Here is a 19125-nt window from a genome sequence, read left to right as displayed (position 1 = left end):
GTCAAAAGCTGAACAATTATCCTTTTTTTTTTTTTGAACAATTATCCTTTTAAGAGCAAGTTATTTTCATTGCTTAGAAGGCTGAATTATCTTGATTAGCTTTTACTGGATTAGTTGTTGGAAACTGATGTATACATAATCCACACAACAAAAAAGTTGTATATACCCAGTCTCTGGAGCTTTTAGAACACTGTGAAATTATCTATTTATCTTTTATGTAATGGTAATTACAATTTATATTTCACCATTCCAATCTAAATGTCCTTATTTTGAAAGCACACACCATATACACACACACACACTCATTTTATGCCAACAAATGATAAGATCAGCCTCTGTATTACCATTTAATAGTAATAATTTTATGACATACATATATTTTTTTTACTCATGTAGGAAGAAATTAAGTGGAACACTAAATTAGAAAAGGCTATGAAAATAGTCCTTAGTAAATATTAGCTGTTATTATTGATACACATTTCTGGTTTCAAGTAAACTAGAAAAGAGGGTTCTAAATTTGAGGTAGAGGCAGGAGCATGAGATAAGCATCATACCCTGTAAAGTATTTTTGGCCTACAAACAAAGGCCCAGTTTATTCTTTAACTTGACCTTTAACAGGCTGTCTTTTCTTCTTCTAGTCATATTAATCAATTAAGTAACATTGTATCTAGGACACAGAACAGATCTCCAGAGTGTAAGAGAACCCAGTGTCAACTTTGATGCATAAATAACGCAATTCAACATGGTCACCTAAACAACCATATTTTTAAGACAAAACTCCAAAGGAAATTTCTGTCTGATAATCACTTAGGTACATCATACCTTACACTGACCCATATTCAAAAGGCTCTATAAAAACTCAAACTCTAAAATTTTAAACACACCTCTCTCTCTCCCCTCTGAGGCTGCCCACATTCCTATCTGAGTGTGTGCTTTCACTTTAAATAAAACCTTCATGACTTACTGCACTTTGTCTATGAATTCTTCCTTATGACAAGAACCTAGACTTTAATAGGGCTCAGGAGAGCTCCCCTCCCACATCAAATTCACTCATACACTTCTTGTTTTGGTTAATCATTTACAAAATAAATAATGATTGCTACGTTTAAATGATAACATTCTCTCTCTTTCTAAACAAAAAAATAAAAGAATATGAGACAAATGTTGAAATGGATGATTTTCATATAAAGTATTTATTACAGGTACATGAATAAACTTTAATATTAAGTAACTTTACAAAATGCCCTTTTCTATTAATCCAATTCAATTTTACTGTCATTCCTTAGATAAAATGAGGGACTTAGTCAATTGTATACAAAGCTTGATGTTATAAATGCTGAATTCTATTTGTCTGACAATAGAGATTTCTATTACTTTATTGCATTATCAGACATTTGACTTTCTTATTTGTACTATGGGGTATTAATATCTTTTTTGTAAGGATCATACCTTGTGCAAGATGAAAATAAAAACAAAAAAAACCTATGAGAGTGCTTTACCTTTCTTTGCTTAAATTCCTAGCTAGACGTCTGAGAAAATAACTCTGTTCCCCACTTAGTGAGTAAACTGGTAAAAAATTTATAAACAATATACCACAAAGTAATGTTATTAAACATATAAAAAACTCTATATTTTCTAAGATAAGGCTACAAATTTAATTTATAATGCAGTTTTCTAATATCAAATATATACACTATTTTTAAAAAATAACTCAGTGAACATACAATCCCAAAATGTTCATTTCCTAGACCTTTGCAAGTTGTATATAGGTCTCTCTACACACAGATCTCTCTGCCATGGCCTGCATTCCACAGACATCCACTGTTGGCTGAAGACCTTATTTGTATAATAACTTGTCTAACAGCAGCATGAGAGGTTTACTTTCACATTGTGCTTGAGACTTTACCTTGGTCTCACCATGATGTTTATTTGGTGTTTTTTAAAGGTGTTTCATTTTCTCATTACTAACGTGTTTCCATGAGTTATTTCCCCATTGAGTGTTCTTTAAATTAGGTTAAATGCAGTAAGTTTGTTTACTAAGACTTCTTGTATATTAATCATATTTACCACTGAAGACATCAACAGTCTTTTATTCATCATTTAACACTAAGAGCTAGAAACTCTTGATATGATTTTCATAACAGTGTCTCTAGCAATGATACTTCTAACTAGTGATGATGATCCTATGATCCCGCTATATGATAAAATATACTGCATACTTTAAAAAAATATCTTTAGATGGCTTTTAGAACTGCTTATTTATGAGGATAAAGTAAAATCTTTTGTAATTTATTGCATTTCTCATCCCCAATAAAATTTGTATGTACAAATACAACTATTAATTTTCTCAAGTAATAGATTTTACGGAACCAGATTAACAACATGCTTCCATAGATGCTCATGTGCAAATTAATCAGGAAATGATGCACCATTTTAAGTTGGTTTTGAAAATAAAATATGATGATGCATAAAATGTTTTTTAACATAGGTCTAGGCACATATTAGTCAATAAATATTAAATATTTTGTGTCGTTTTGATATAATTAATTATTATAGCTATTGTTTAATAAAGGCTTAGTTTTTAATTTTAAATTGAAGTAACTGACAACAATATCAAATAAGGGAAATGTTACTCTGGGATTAAAATAACTGTTTCATATCTTATATGAGATGTATCCTGGTTATATTGAGCATTGTTTAGCACATCAAAATAATTATGGCTAATACTTATTTGGTGTTTACTATATGCCAGGTACTGTTATGTGTGCTTTACATATCACCTACATAATCTTCATAACAACCTTATGAGTTAAGTACTATCACTATCTTATAGGTGAGGAGACTGAAGCACAAAGATATTAAACAATACTAAATTAAGTGGCAAAGGAGGCTGTTTTTGTACCCAGGAAACTAGTTTGTTCACTATGACTATTATTATAACATTGATAATAGGAATTTTGAAATTTCCCTACAGTAGTTCATTATATTTTCATTTTCATTCTATCTTGGGCCTAATACTTTATAGGGACCTTGCTTTGCCTTTTCTCTATTTCCCTCACTGAAGGAAAGGATTTTGTCAACCAAGAAGAATTATCATTGTAGAACCTGTACCCACCATCTGGTGCTCTAGATCATACCAGCATACCTGGAGTCCTTATTATTCTCTGGCAAAATTACCCAAAACTTGTCTCTAGGTGCTGTATAGGCAACTTACCTGTGTCCATTCCTCAGGCAGACTAGTGTGTATGCCTATAGACCTGAAGGGTAGCCAAGCTGTAGGGGAGGTAAAGGGAGCTTGTAAACATGGACTGGAACAGCCTGCTATGTGCACAAGGCCTCTTGTAGTATAGTAGTTTGAATCACAGGCGGCCAATTAGGGTTAAGGGCTTGGAGTCGGCTTCCTCCAGACTCCATATTTGTTTACCGAACTTCAACAAGTCAAAAATTCCAAATTCACAACTAACCTCAGGACTTATAAAGGGATATTTATCAAAGCTGGAAAATACAAGTTCATTAGCTTAGTTTAAAACCTTAAAATACTTTCACATGAGCTGTGGGTCAACATATGTGTATTCTTGTCCCAGAACCACAAATATTAGGGAAGGGCCTGGTCTTCACTTACACATTTATGTGTAATATGTCATAATGAGATTTGATTGTTACTTTGTATTCTTCACATACTAGGTATAAGAAAGACTTTTTTCTGTGCAGTGAATATTAACATAATATATTAATTAGCTAATGGAATTTTTTTCTGCAGTGAGTTATAATTAATGCTTTAAGAGAGAGTATAGCACATAAAATATTTTCTTCATGTTGTTTATTGAATAACTGGTATACTACCATTAAAGACATTAACACAGTTCTCTTATTTCATTGATCATCAGAACATTCATAGAGTGCATCCATAGCCATATGAAAAAACAAACAAAACAACATATAGAGGATAGGTCACTGGGTGGTATGCTGAGTCAAAGTCAGACAGCATATACAAGTTTTATTTTTTAATTACAATTAGGAAAAGAAAATTGGACAAATAATTAGTCGTATCGGCATTGTCAGATAAAGAACCAAACCCAAACTTACATAGAGGCATATAGTAAGAATACTTGCTGAGAGCTCATTCTAGCTTATACTACATTAAAGGTAATTGTTTCTTACATTGTATTTCTCAATGCTGACATCTTCAATGCTCTGTGTTATTTAGAGCATTGTACATTAGGATGAATGGCTAATTTAATTAAATAAATATTTTACTGGTTTGTTATGCAAAGTAGTTTATAAAAAGTGATCAAAATGTATTACTTTAAAGGAGCTTGTAATCTCCTGATGGAGGAAAAGTAAATTTATGCATGGAAATATCTGGAAGAATATTTTTTTGCAGAAGAAATAATGACAGCAGAAAGAGATGGAAAGTTTAATGACTCGTTTTGGTAGAAGTGTGGCTCATTCTAAAATGTATACATTGGTATAACTGCTGAGGAGCCTAGAAAGGGTTTCTAAAGATCAGTTATGGAACTTCTTCATGGCATACTTCTAAAGAATCTAAAATGTGTTCTTCAAACACTAGGAACCATTAACGTTTTCAAAGAAAAGAAATGGCATGACAAAACTTGAGTCTGAAAATTATTCAATCAGAATGATTGACATGTTGAAGAATAAAAGGAGATAAATCAGTTTAGAGATGTTATTCCAGTAAAAGAACTGCTGAATTACTATTCGGTGAGTGGGATTTGGAAGGCTAGTTTGAATGGGAAAGGGCTCATTTATCCAAAATGTTTTCTTTGCTTGAAACCTTTTCTATCCTACCCAAGTAGAACTGTCTCTTCTTCATCTCTCCATTGGATCTTTTGTATACAGTGGAGGGGGAAAGTAAAATAATGCTATTTATTCAAATATATCTGGCTTTTCACAGATAAGCATTTTATTTCTGAGAAAATTTGGCAATGGCTAAAATCATTTTTATTAATTGACATTTTGCAGCTATTTATTTCTTGGTTTCAGTTAATATGCAAAGGGAATAAGAAGTAGATCAACTCAAAAGAGTTAAACTGGGGATGGGCAGGAAAAGTAGGTTAAAAACTGTTTTATCAACATAGAAAAATGTTCAAAATATTAGGCACTGATTAAGACAAAAATAAGATACATTTTCATCTATTCTGTTGTGTATAGAACAATAAGTTTGGTAATACATTGTATTGATTACAATGTGGAGAGAGAGACATTCTAAAGCACTGTTGATGGGAATGTTAACTGTAACAATCCCTTTGGGGGCAACTGGGCACTAAAACCAAAATCTTATATGCACTTTCTCATTGACCTAGCAGTTCTACTTCTAGATCTACTCATTTCTACTTCATTTATTTGTACTTGCATATAAAAGTAAATTGATAACAATTTTAAGCGAAGGAACTATTTACAGGAACTTTGTTATATCTTTGTCATAGAGCAGTATGCAATGCCAAAAATTATATACTTTGTTTGAACTGTTAAAATAGACATCCAAAATTATTTTAAGAAAAAGATACTGTATTTTCTAGAAGGATGCAGGTATGTAAACCTACTCATGGTGGCTACTTCTGAAGGTAGAACTAGAAGACATTTTAGGGTGGACATTCACATTTGATTATATTATTTTTATAGTTTATTATTATTTCAATAATGTTGGGATAAAAAAATACATGATTATGGCAGTGTTCATTCAATCAAAACTCTTGGACTTGTAAAAGCTGCTTTATCATGTGGTCACTAGACTGACAACATACCCAACGGAGCAGATCATTTGTAATCTAACAGAGAGCACCTCAGGATCTTATTTAAAGTCATTTTTAGATAGCATTCCACTCTATCAATGAAGAGTTAGAAAACTTATATTATGATATTATCTTTCATTACTGGGAAGTAATTCCTCTACAAAACAATGCCTTTTCAAATTAATTTTAAAACAATATCTGTATTACTTTTACCTAGGGATAAAATATTAATAAGATATATCTATCTATATTTGAGTTTCATTTTCTCCACGTAAAAAAACTTGAATTACCCTAGTGTGCTTGAAATGAAAAGACAAAAGAAACTAATGATACGGTAATTTTTTCACATAAAGAAAGAAACTGATATCAAATAAACCATTTACCTAAACATTAGCTAAAGACAAACACTAACCAAATAAAGATTACACTTAGAAAATGTAGTTTGAAATTTGAAAATAAATCAAGATAGTATCTTAACTTTTAAACATCTATTAAGTTCTAATATGTAGGAGATGTCTGATTATGCAGAATGTCTAAAACTACAGAATCAGAATGAGAATGAGAACACTAACTCATTTATTTCTTCTCACTTAATATTTATCAAAGTAAATACATGATTTTTTTAATAGACTGCATTTCAATATTCAATACGGGAAAATAAAGTGTATTTATATCTGAAGCCTGTATCTTGTAAGACAAACACATGCAGAAGAGATAAAAAAAAATTCTTTGTTTCAGATGAAATATCAACCCTAGGCATTTTTCTTTTTAAGTATCTCATGATATAAATACATATTTAGTCACTTTCTCATTGAACAATGTTTTCTATCAGGTCCCTCTCCTGTCTGTCCTCTCTTTCTCCAGACCCACTTACAGTCTTATCACACTTTTTTGAAAGAGACCACATTTTGTGAAATCTGTTGCTTCCGTTTATTCCACTGTATTGAAACTTCTGCAATAATAAAATAATCAGCAAATATTTGAAACTGAGGTTGATTGGTTTTACAAATAAACATATATATATATATATATATATATTTAAAGTGGCACATAATTCACCACATTAATCATAAAAAATTGTTAATTGTTTCACAGTAACTATTATCCCAGTAGCCAAGTCAAGAAAATATTAATGTATATAAATACAATTATAGAAAAAAATTTCTGTAAAATGTTTGCAAATTGAAATAAAATCTTTTAATATTTGTTCTAAGATCTATTGATAATTCACAATTTAAAAGATTTGGTTTGTTTTAGTGAATTACATTAGACACCACATTTACACTATGATCCACTTTCATGAAATTGTTTTAATATAAAAAAAACAACAAAAGTGGAAGAAGAAAAACATTTGGGGAACTTACTGTTTTCAAATGAATATATTCTGTACCATTTTGCAGTCACATGGGATTCAAACACATTATCTTAAAAATCTTCCTTTCCTACCAGAATAAAATCTATGCTCTAAATAATTTTGTAAAGGGACATAAAAGACATACTCTTTGAAGCAAAACAAAACACAATAAAATAAAAAAGACACAAAACAGATAATCTCTTAAAATATATGCAAGTACAATTAAGACCATGAGAAAAAACACTTCATTAACAGCAAATGTATAAGGTTGTGCCAAAAAAATTAGTGATTATTCTCATATTTGGAAAACTGGAGTGATTGTACCCATGTATATTTATACAAAATTCAAAAGGTTTTTCTGCCTTCAAATATTTCTTGAAACTACAAGCATGAAAAATAGATTTTTGTAAGCAATTATACCTAAGATATGAAGGAAATGATCTGACTCCTGAATCTACAGTCACATTTCTTTATTACAAAAAAAAAAAAACAAAGGTAGTAGTTACAATCATCCTTTTACAAGGAAAGAAACAAAAGCTTAGAAAGGTTATTGCATTACTCCGAGAATTACATAGGGAAGCTCTAGTCAGAATTAAACCTGGGTGTAACAAGAACATGCTCTTTCCATGGTCTCCCCATTTGCCATGAACATAATCTCATTTCATCATCTCTGGTGAAATCTCTCCTAGACTCAGCTGTCAACACCCACAGTTCTGTTTCCTTTCAATTGTCCTCCCCCCTCAAGACCTCATAACCCACACAGCCACTGAAGTACAGTGGATTATCCTGAAAAAAAAAATTTTATGTTTACTGATTTTAATTACTACACTGAGGAAGTGACTTTTCCAAATCACAGTGAGAGACAAAACTGGGACTGAACCTCATCTTAAATACTATCTAATCTTGAGATGAACTAGTACCCTCTTTTTTTTTTTTAACAAAATCTCTTCTTCAAGTGTCTCTCAGAATCTGTTATATTTCCTCATTTGGATACTTTTTAACATCTCTATTTGCCCTACAGAGTTCTTTCTTTACAAAAATTAACTTTTCTACTTCGTTCTACACATCCATCTCATCTTTGCCAATCTATAATTGAAACCTCCTTAAGGTCTAGTGCTTCTCATTATGTCTGGGGGTGAGTTTACTCCATCCCCACAATGATTGTTTCTGTTCTTCGAAGGTCCAGTGTCTCAGTGGTTATATTTGCTAGTACATTTTCTTAAGTTTCTTATCAAGTTGTGTCCTGACTGATAAATTTCCACCTCTTCATTGTCAGAGATCAAGCCTCTCACTTCCTTTGGGTCCCCAAAATAAGTGGCACTATATATATACACTAATGTTGTAAGAAATGCCTGTTGAAGTACATAACTTAAATAAAAAACAAGCTACACAGAATAATTTTTAAGTGCTCATGCTCTATAGATCTCAATATTGTTATCCACAATTAGAACAGCATTTGTGACTCATACAAAAATAGGATATTTTGGTAAGCAGATAAAGCTTAAATGTTAGAATAGGTGGGAGTAAAGTCAAAATTTATTTCCAGACTTAAGTTTGTCATTGAAAAACAGACATTCTCATATATTATAACTGCATGACAGTTATTATCCTAGTTTTTCAAGGACTGAAAGCATAAGTAACTTTCTTAATATTACAAAGCTAAGTCATAAAGCAAAGACTGAACCCTAAAACTCAAACACAAAACCCGCTATTCTATACTGTCTTCCTATATTAAATGTTTTACTGTTAATTATCAAAATAATGTTTACTACAGCTCTGCCTGCTGTTACTACTGTTATCTGAAAGGGGCTGTATAAGTAAAGCTTCATTAGTTTTAATGAAATCCACCCCCTGTAAAATAAGCATCACTAGCACTGTTAATATTCATAGTTAATAACTTTAAGAAATCAAGCTTATTTATAATCATGTTTAAAAACTGAGTTTTCTTAACAGCATCTAAGCCACACTTATTTTACCTCAGGTTCAGCTGTTTCATCTCAAACTAGATGACTTTAAAGATACTAAAGTTAGCACTGTAATGAAATGTAGAAAAACACAGCATTCATTTAAAGTGGTTAGGTGAAGCTCTGAACCAAAGTTAGTTCAAAATAACTTAGAGACTAGGAAGTAAATGCCACAGTTAGAAAACCAATGCTAGCATGAAATACTCAAAGCTGGGAAGATTCAGTACGAGAAAACTAACAGCAGTCACCAAAAGGAGAAATACTGAAAAATATGCATCTTAGCTGTATGTAACTTTATCACTGCACATTTCACATTAAATCACATTCACTCTATGTGCTTATTTCCTCCACCGGCCCATTAACTATTTAAACCTCTTTATATTTTTACTTAACAGCAACTGCTCATAGTAGACCATTTGAGTGAGTGAAATAATGTAGAATTGCTTTAAATATGAAAGGAATTACTTTTCATTCATTTTACTCACTGAGGTGTACATACACTAACAAGACCACCTTAACAAATCATCTGTACACATTTGTCACCTTTAAATATACAGTACTTAAAAGGAAAAAGTTTTACAATATGAGGTCATCCCATATAGATGCAGGAAAAAACATCTCATGTCACAATTTGGTTTGAAAAAAGGCATGTGTAAATAATGTTATGTCAGAAGCCTAGCAATGTGTTAACCACTTTCACTGAGTTGCACTATACTGATTTTAGGCTTTTCATGCTCAGTTCTACTAAAGATAAATTTTAGCATGTAGATTCATTCTAAAATAATTTACATCAAATTATAAAAATTAAGCAAGACAAACTTTGGTCAGACACAGTGATAATACTATTACAGATTCAAATTTGCTCCTATTAACTTCCTTTAGCATTGTAACAGTAAACTAGAATTTATATGTTTTGATATTTAAATTCTAAAACTCAGATTAGTGCTGCCTATTTCTAACAACTCATTTTCTGCTCTGCATTTTATTAATCTAAAATCATTACCACCCTAAAGAAGCCAATAATTTACATTTTATCCAAACTTGCCAATATATGGGAATATTTTCTCACCCGTATTTCTCATTGAGTTTCTATTTATTTTAGTGCCCTATAAACATTTATTACTTAAAAAAACCCCACAAAATTGTCAATCCATTAAAAAAAGTATTAACAAGATAAACTGATGGTCCTTCATAAATATACAGTGGAAAATAGCCAGTGAATCCCTTTTCCTCTTCTTACCAGGTTTTTCAACTGAAACTGTTGAAAACCTTCCCCTCTTTGGTTTAGCTGTAGAGTGCACACTAAATTCATTGTAAAAAGGTTCACATCTACCAATTAAATTGTCTAGACATTCAGTTCTCGGTTAAGAGAATGTGGGTATAGCTGCTTTCTCTCAGTTAATATAATTGAATTTAAAATTTTCTAATTTTAAAAGACAATGTTTTACAGATAATCAACAGCAGCCAGGAAGTTATATATGCTTATATTCTAATCTTGATTTAAAGGATATAAAAATAATTAAGATTTTCAAGAATAAAAAGGTATAAATATAAAAAGCTCTGACCTAGAAATTTAAGAAAACAGGGTTCTCATTCCATCTTTTCCATTAAGTGTAATGAATGAGGAACCATTGCTCCACCGCCTTATATTTTTATTTATTTCTCTTCATTTATTTTATGATAAATACGTGAAAATAGGAGCTCTGTAAGGCTCCTTCCAACACTAAACTGTATGTACTCTGTCACTCTTTCCAGTGTCCTCATAAGTTATTTATCAATAACTCATGAGACCTGTGCTTAATGAGGTAGTTATATTAGCATTAGAAACTCTTATTCATTAGTTCACACATTGCCATTTAAATAATGGCATTAAAAGAGGAAGCGTATTGAATTATGAAGTTTAAGGTTTCAATTCTACTATAAATTATATGACTTTTGAAGTTCCTATCATCAAATATAGTCAAAACTAGAAAAATTAATGATCACTAACAAATTATTTTATTAATTTTTCAATATGAGAGGTGAGATTTAGTCTATATCTTTTAAAGAATATGAAGTTTCAAAATAACAAAATGAAGCAAAACACAAAATCTAAGCTTTAATATAAGATTTTTCATAATGTTTTTGGAAATACATGAGAACACTTAAATTTGTTTAGGAGACCAGGCAACAATTTAATATTTAATGATCATTAAATACCAATTAAATAAAAATTTATTTCTAGAAAACAAGAATTTGACTCACCTGTATCTTCTAATTAATATTGATCTTAATCACCAGGGATTTCATCTAATTCTGTCATTTTAGAGGTTATAAAGTACAGTAGTAGCGCAGTAAATATTACATGACTGAAAAGTGACTTCTTTTACAAAACTGAAATGGGAACCCGAGAATTAAAATTTTTCTACCTTTGTTACCTTTACATTTGTTTTAGTTTCAGAAGTTCCTCAATACATTTAAATATGAAATTTAATATCTGAGAAAATAAAGATGCAATTTTATGTGCTTAAAAGTAATTTTTCAGCATATAAATGTATCACTTTCCAACTAGTAATCTAATACAAATTCCTGAACAAGTGAAATATTTGTGAAAATACATTTAAAAATCTGTTTGTAGCTCCAGACATAGTCTGTTATAATGTATCTCTCAGTAAGAACCACATATCTTTTTAGCCTCATGATGAAAGTTTCTGCCAAAATTATAGCAACCAGGAGAGAAAGAGAACTTTAATCCATGTTTTATCACCTAAGTTATCAGCAAAAGTTTTCTAAGTTCCAAGTGCAATAGTTAGTATTGTATCATAATGGAAAATGAAATCTTTCTGATTCCTTAAGAGCTATAAGGATGATCAGGAGCAGACTCCTATTCCCCTCATAAAATGTATATATGCATGCAATTATACTTTTCCAATCAATGGTAATGAGAGAGTTTTTGATCACTCAGATAAATTAAATATTTTTTTCATCTTCTTTGTCCATCTACCTTGCTTAAATTTTGGACAATGTTCAGATTAGTTACTTTTACCCTTAGGCAGATCCATATTTTAGAGTAAAGACACAAACTCTAAAGGTATGCTTGCAGGAAAGCATGTATAAATACCTTGCTTTCTATCAAGGTCTCAATAGTTTTGGTCTATACAAGTGAGTACAGGCAGTACCTGGAACCATGCCTGACATAAGAGGAAATGTGCAAGTCCTGCCCCATCTAGTAAAATCTTTTTTATTTAATTAAAAAGTAGTATCCACTAGGAAGAAAGTTATTAGGTCATTATGGATTTTTAGGGGACCACTAAGACCAGGAAAAAAAAATCAGTTTTGCACCTGTGTTGTCAATTTTATCTAATGAAACATTTTTTGGAACTATTTAAAAATGATAGTGATCACAAGGAATTGAAACTTAAGAAACACATGGAAAAATAACATGACTGTAATTTCTAAAATTATTCATGAATAACAAAACTCGTATCATTTAACACTAAATTAAGAGATGGTGGATTCACTTATATTTTTGATTTCCTTAAAAAAGACAGAATTTTTATTTATTTTTCAGAATTATATTATGACCCTATTTCTGGAGTTCCATTTCCAGTACCAAAGAAAATATATTCTATATGTTGGCTGGTTTTTAAGTTTTATGAGCTGATGTTAAGAAGGCAATAATGTCAAAAGTATAATATGTAATACTCTGGATTACGAAATTAAAGACCTGTGTTTTAACTTAAGGGATTGATAGGGATAGCTTATGCACATATATAATAGGTAAAACATAAATGGCATTAAATACATGGTTTTATATCGTTTATAGGATACAATTTAATACTGCCAAGTAACTTTGATGAAAGAATTTAATCGTAACAACTTCCTAGACAGTATATATATGTATATCTGTGTGTGTGTGTGGGGGGGGGGTGTATACTGTATCAATGAAACATCACCAAATTTGTTTTATTCATTTTTAATGAAAATTGTTCACTAAAAACCTGTTTAAGTGTCTAGGGAGAATATAAACTGGTAATGTTTCATTTATCAGAAACATTCTAACTATACATTTGAATATCAAAATAGATAAATTAGTAGGGTATTGAGATGGGACATAGTTCATAATAGTTTTTAATACTGTATCTTAAGTGTTAAGGAGTTTTATATACTTCATTACTTTTTAAAATGCACCAGACTCTAATGTAGAGTTATTGATCACAAATGCCCAGAAAATAGACCTCTGCACAGATTCTACTGCTTTGAACTTCCAACCAACCTCTTTCCTGCTATAGTGTTAAGTTCATATTACATATTAGCACAGCCTTATAACACTAATCTAAAAAATATCTTGTGAGAAACACACACCTTTATGTTTGTATCCTCAGTAATAACAAATACATGAATAAATCTGAGCTCCTGAAGTCAAAATTTTGAGTCACCAAACTGTATAAACATATGGACCCACTTAAATTAGGAGAAATAAATATCCAACCTCTTAGTAAAATGTTTTTAAAAATATATTTAAAAATACAGACAAGTCAAAGACTATAGTTAATCAAAATATGTGTGGTAAGATGGATTCAACAAATCACAGTATTTTAAATATCTTGGCTTCATAAAATCCAAAATTATTTTTTGATGAATGGGGGACACTAAGGTCTGCTATAAAACTTTGTTGTAGCCAATGGAACTTAAATACAGCCAAATCATCTTTACACTATTACAGCCATCTTATTTTTTTTAATTCCACACAAACATCTTTTGTTTTCCTAGAAGTAAGATAAACTCCAAAATTGTTTGACCATCAGAGCATCCCCTTACTTTCTTCATCTGGAGAGCCCTCTTTCTTTCATTAACACCCTCTGATCTTTAACACTAAGTAAGTTTTGACACTAAACCACAGTCTAACCTCTATCCTGAAGGTGGTGGAGGTCTTCTAAATTGTTAACTATATAAAATGTCTTTATGTATAAATCTAATAAGTGTGTGGGTATTAAATGTCTATATAGAAATAAATGCATATAAAATTTGTGTGTATGTGTGTGTGTGTGTGTGTGTGTATATATATATAATTCAAACCTGGTCCATTTTTAATAGACAGTTTTACTTAACTGAACACAAATTGAAGTAATCTTCACAAACAACTAATATTTTTAAAATTTTTTCAATAAACAAAGACTATGTGTATGTTAATGGTTTGATTTTTAGTTCATTTTCCTAACTTAATAAAGATTTCAGCACACTTAAAAATTGAAGTATTGCTCACCTTAAGAAGCATTAAGGTTTTTCAGTGATCCATTGAAGAATTACAGAACTGGAGCTTCTCAGATCTATTTTCAAATGCAACCTGATGTGCACATTCCCCACATCTTATAGACAGTCTGGCTTTAGTTTATCTACTGGGGTAATAATGCTTTCTATAACTTTTGAGAATTCTAACTTTCTATTCAGTTGTGTATGGATTCCAAGATAAATAAAAAATAGCAGTTTTTCTACCCATTTCTTAGTTTTCAGAAGTTTTAAATGAGAACAAGGTAAAGACTCCACCAATTCCCTGCACAAAAACATTGGTATTTATATTGTAATAAGCATCTCACTGATTTTCTCTCTCAAATAAGCTTTAATATCTCACCATACTCCAGCTAAGTTACTTTCCTAAGTCTTTTTTATTTTTTATATCACATTTCCTTTATCAACTTTTAACTTTGAATTTTGTGCTTTGCTTCCTTTACTAGACTTCGTTGTTCTTTGCATGTAATATCTTTTATGTTACTCTTTTGTTTTCTGTGACATATTATTACATAGTCTTCTTTTTCCATTTGAATCAGAGGAAATACATACCTGTCAAGTTTGCAACTCAATATACTCCACATTGAATTTAACAATAATTTGAGTATGAAGTAGGAAAATATGCAAAGAAACATTTGTAAGGTGCTTAAAGCTGACTACAGGTATTAAGAAAAAAAATAAGGATGTAATCGTTACTAATTCTTTAAAGTTTAGGAATTTTATTCAATTTTAATTGAAACACAATATTAATCATACTGAATTCCTTTAAGATTGCTGGGATAGTCATAAGTATTTCTGTAGTTCCAATGTAATTCAGTAGTAACTAATACCTCCATTAATTTTGAAATTTGACCTAATGAACATCTACTTGTTTCATCCTATTTCCACAATTAAAATGGAGAATCAGGTAGAAATATGGCATCTCTAAATGATTTTATCTTTTAAATTAAGAAGAAATAGATAGTTGAATATAGCTAACGCATTTCATATACAACAGTTTAAAAGTTTTCTGCTTCCAAACTCGCCTTTAAATTACCGTGGTGAGCCATATTTTTCATGCTGGAGAGGCCGTAACATTTTAAAAGAAAACAGTTCTAACATATGTAGTGGATTCTTGTTCTTTCCAAATAAGGTTAGTTAAAGTAACTTAAAAATTCTAAAGTTGTTAGAGCAATTCTCAGCTCATTGTTCACCACGTTCATATACATATGCAAATCAATATTCTCTCCCACTCTTCAACAAAAATACTCAATAAGAACGTCTGAACGTATATTAATACTCTTTAAAAAAAATATCCCTCACATTCCTACACGACATTTGGAAAACACCTCAGCCATAATCCAAGATACTGTTCTTTTAGTTTCTGGAACTTTGTATAACTCCACTTAGAGAGCATCGTTACTGAATTTTAACAAGTGATTGCACCGCCAGATGTCCAGTTTGGGCTCTGTTCTCACAAGCACATCGTTCACTCCCAAGACATATACATTCAGCACCTGAGAACGACAACCTGTTTTCTGAACATTTAGTTTCTTTCGGAGAAAAATTCTTCCCTGTCCTGGCCTTTATCACCTTACCGTTCAGCTGCAGGAACAGTTTACTCCTATTATGGATGCTGTTCTGGATACCCAAATGGGTCATATTTACTCTTGCTTCAACTTTTCTTACATAAAATCCCAGCAGAGAAAAATAACATGTTAAAAAGAAAGAAAGCTTGATCTCACAGTTTTTAAATTCTGGCAACATGGCAAGACAGAACGGCTCTGCAGAAGCGAGCGTGTCCAACACCGAGAGGAGGGAGGTGAGGCGCCCAGTCGCCGACAGCGGTCCCCGCACAGCCGCGCCGGCCACTTACCCGAGACGCCGGCCGCCCTGTCCTTCCCCCGCGCCTCAATTCCCGCCTCGCATCCTCCTGCCCGTCGGCGCAGTTCAGGCGGAGCCGTTCCTTGGGTCCTTCTCTGCCTGTGGCAGAAGAGAATCGCGGAGTTTGTTTCTGGGTTTGGGTTTTCTTTAAACCATTCAGAGGGAATCCTACGCCTTGGCCCGCTCCTCCCGGAGGAGGGGACGCAGGTAGCGCGCTCCCCGCCCGAGCGTCTCGGCACCTGGGCAGCTGCCGCGGCGGCCCCGCTCCCCGCTCGGAGGCGCTCAGAGCGCGAAGCAGGCGCGGCGCCGCCTCAGGCTGAGCGTCTGAGGCTCGCGCGCTCGCCTCCACTGCGCCCGCGCGCCCCGCGCCGCGCGCCCCTGGCTGGCCCCGCCCCGCCCGCGCCTCGCCGCCCCTCGCCGAGGAGGTTCATCTGGCCTGTCCCCGGCTTGAAGGTCTGTGTGCGTCTCGCCGGGTCGCCGGTCGGGCGGCGTCTCTCTCCGCACCTCCCCGCGCTCCCCGCTCGGCACCTGCGAGTTTCCCCGCCACAGGCCGCGGGACGCCGCCCGCCGCTCCCGCCCTTGCCGCCGGCTGCCGCCCGCTCGCTGTTACCTCCACCGCGGCCGCGCCGGCTCGCGCGGACTCCGCACTTGGGGGAATTCCTGAGGTCCTGACTGGGAAGCGCTGCGCTCCGTTCACGCCCTTGCGAGTTTTACCTGAGGACCATGAGGCTCCCTGACTGTTCCTGTGTCTCCGGGTTCCGCCCCCAGCCCCGTGTCAGTTCCGCACACGCTAAGGGAATAGTCGGCTCAGTCTCAGACAGCAGCTTTTTTCCCCCTGAATTTTTATATCACAATGGGTGTAATTGGAAAACTAACACAGGTAGTAAATCCACCGTGGCAGCTTTAGTGCCATTGTTCTGCTAGTCCTCCCCTCTACTTTTCCTCTCGCAGTCTGAGTTATTCTCTAATTCTCTGGGTTCGTGGTGGTGCTGGCTGAGCGTTTGTTTAAAAAAATTACATTGCATTTCCTTTGCAACGCCTTTCCACAGGTACTGCAGTCGGCACCTGTATTTAATGGAACGGGAGCCGCAGGTACTGCGTTCTGATTCTGTGCGTCTGTATCCGAGGCTTGTGGGGGCGTCAGGTCGCAGGCGGTGCCGGCCGTTGTCCGCGTTTCACGGGGGCTTGAGCCCCGCCAGACCTGCGCGGGGACGGATCGTGCTCGCTCAGCCCCCAGTGGGGTCCGCCTGCTCTAATTGGCAGGGAGAGGACAGCGCCGTGCAGCTTGTAGCTGGACGCCTTCCTGCCACTGGCCCTGTGTTCTTTCTCTGGCAGCTTCTCTGGTAATTAAAATTAGTCTTTTTCCTGTTTCTTGGCTTCTTCCCATTCATCCACACATGTACAAACATCCAGTCTCTGCTTTTAATGGCTACCCTCAGGATGTAAGCTGATTTCTCGTTCCATAGCAAAGACAAATTTGTGTGTTCACATTTAATGCTTCTCTACCCTTCCATACTTTTTATTTTCTTTTTCCCCGCTTTCCAGTAATTAGGTTATTTTCTTTATGTGTTAACCGAGGGCTTGTTACCGAGATTTGACTTCTCTGGGCTTTTTCTCTGCTTCACTGGCTCCACTCCTGCATCAGACTGTTGGTTCACACAGAGAATCACCAGGACTTTTATAACCTCTTTAAATATATCACAAAATAGATACAAAGTCTATAAGAGCTTAAAGCATTGTTTTTATTGTGCCATGAGGGTTTTGCCTTTAAATGTTTATTATAATTGAACACATTCAGCCTCAGTGGGGGATATAGAAGGTGAACTTGCTTGTAAGTTTTTTTTTTCACTTAGAACACCTTTCTTTAAATGTGATATGATAATTTTGGCATTTATGTCATCTCATAAAATCATTTATTTTCTTTCAACTAGCATTGCTTCAGAAAGGATTTTAAGTTGGCTTGTAGAAATGTATTCAATTAAAAATTAATTAAAATGTAGGTCAGTCAATCAAGACATAAGGTAGAGTGATAGACAGGAGAGATATGGAGCCAGGAATAGGATTTAGAGAGAGATAAAAGACTTACATTTTAAAAATGGCCCTAAGTTTACCACTAAGGTAGTTAGTAGCCAACGCGAAGAAGGAAATAGTCACATGATTCATAGTACCCTCCCATAATTAGTGTGAACAGTTCATTTAAAATTCATGTTTCAAATAATAGAGATGAATTAAATCATTCTCCTTTATTAATAAAATAATGTAAAGGCTCTTGACGTTTTGGCTTTATAAAGGAAGCAATATTATCACAGTTGGACATGAATATATTTTTGCAACAAGTTGATGATTTAATAGCACTTCTCCTTTCAAGGTTATCTGATAATTTATCATGGAGGGATTTTTGTGCTGTATGTATTTACATTGTTGTGTTTGGAAAATGAGGGGTATATAGATCAGGTACACCTCTGTATCCTACTGTAGCCACGGGGTTCAGGTATAAACAATTCAGTGTTTGAAATTAGAAGGAAAAACAGCAATGCATAAAGGAAAAAGCAGAGAAAATTTCCTTGTAGGGGGTCTTCCAAGAAGGAACAAACTAACTCATGTTTTCTGAGAGTCCATCAACTTTACACAGGAATCATACCTAAGATTTTCTATTATACTCATGTGAAAATGGAAATTTTAAATTTTGTCCTGAATTAGAATTGTCTTTAAAAGACATAGGTATTCATGCCCATAATAAAATTCCAATGCTGCTTACTTCAAAAGGTTGTTATTAAAGAGACCACTTGTTTATCTCTATTTTAGAAGTTTAGGGACTTAAAAAAAACAGTCAGCTCATATCATATCTACCCTGATTAAATATCATTAGAACATTAACTGAATTGAAAATACTGTTTGTAAATGAACTAAGTGGTGTAGTGGT

At 33.7% G+C, this 19125-nt stretch overlaps 1 protein-coding gene across 1 annotated transcript in view; it reads right to left on the bottom strand.

The window, feature by feature from the left end:
* CNTN5 (contactin 5) overlaps positions 1-16507 on the bottom strand; it is a 1238002-nt gene extending 1221495 nt beyond the window's left edge. The window contains exon 1 of the mRNA XM_036902818.2: positions 16195-16507. The gene's annotated coding sequence lies outside the window, so the exon portion shown is untranslated. The remainder of the gene's footprint in view (positions 1-16194) is intronic.
* Positions 16508-19125: the final 2618 nt, after the last annotated feature.

Source organism: Manis pentadactyla, chromosome 13 (genome assembly GCF_030020395.1).
Source record: "Manis pentadactyla isolate mManPen7 chromosome 13, mManPen7.hap1, whole genome shotgun sequence".
NCBI classification, from domain to species: domain Eukaryota; kingdom Metazoa; phylum Chordata; class Mammalia; order Pholidota; family Manidae; genus Manis; species Manis pentadactyla.
This window is presented reverse-complemented; position numbering and strand designations above follow the sequence as displayed.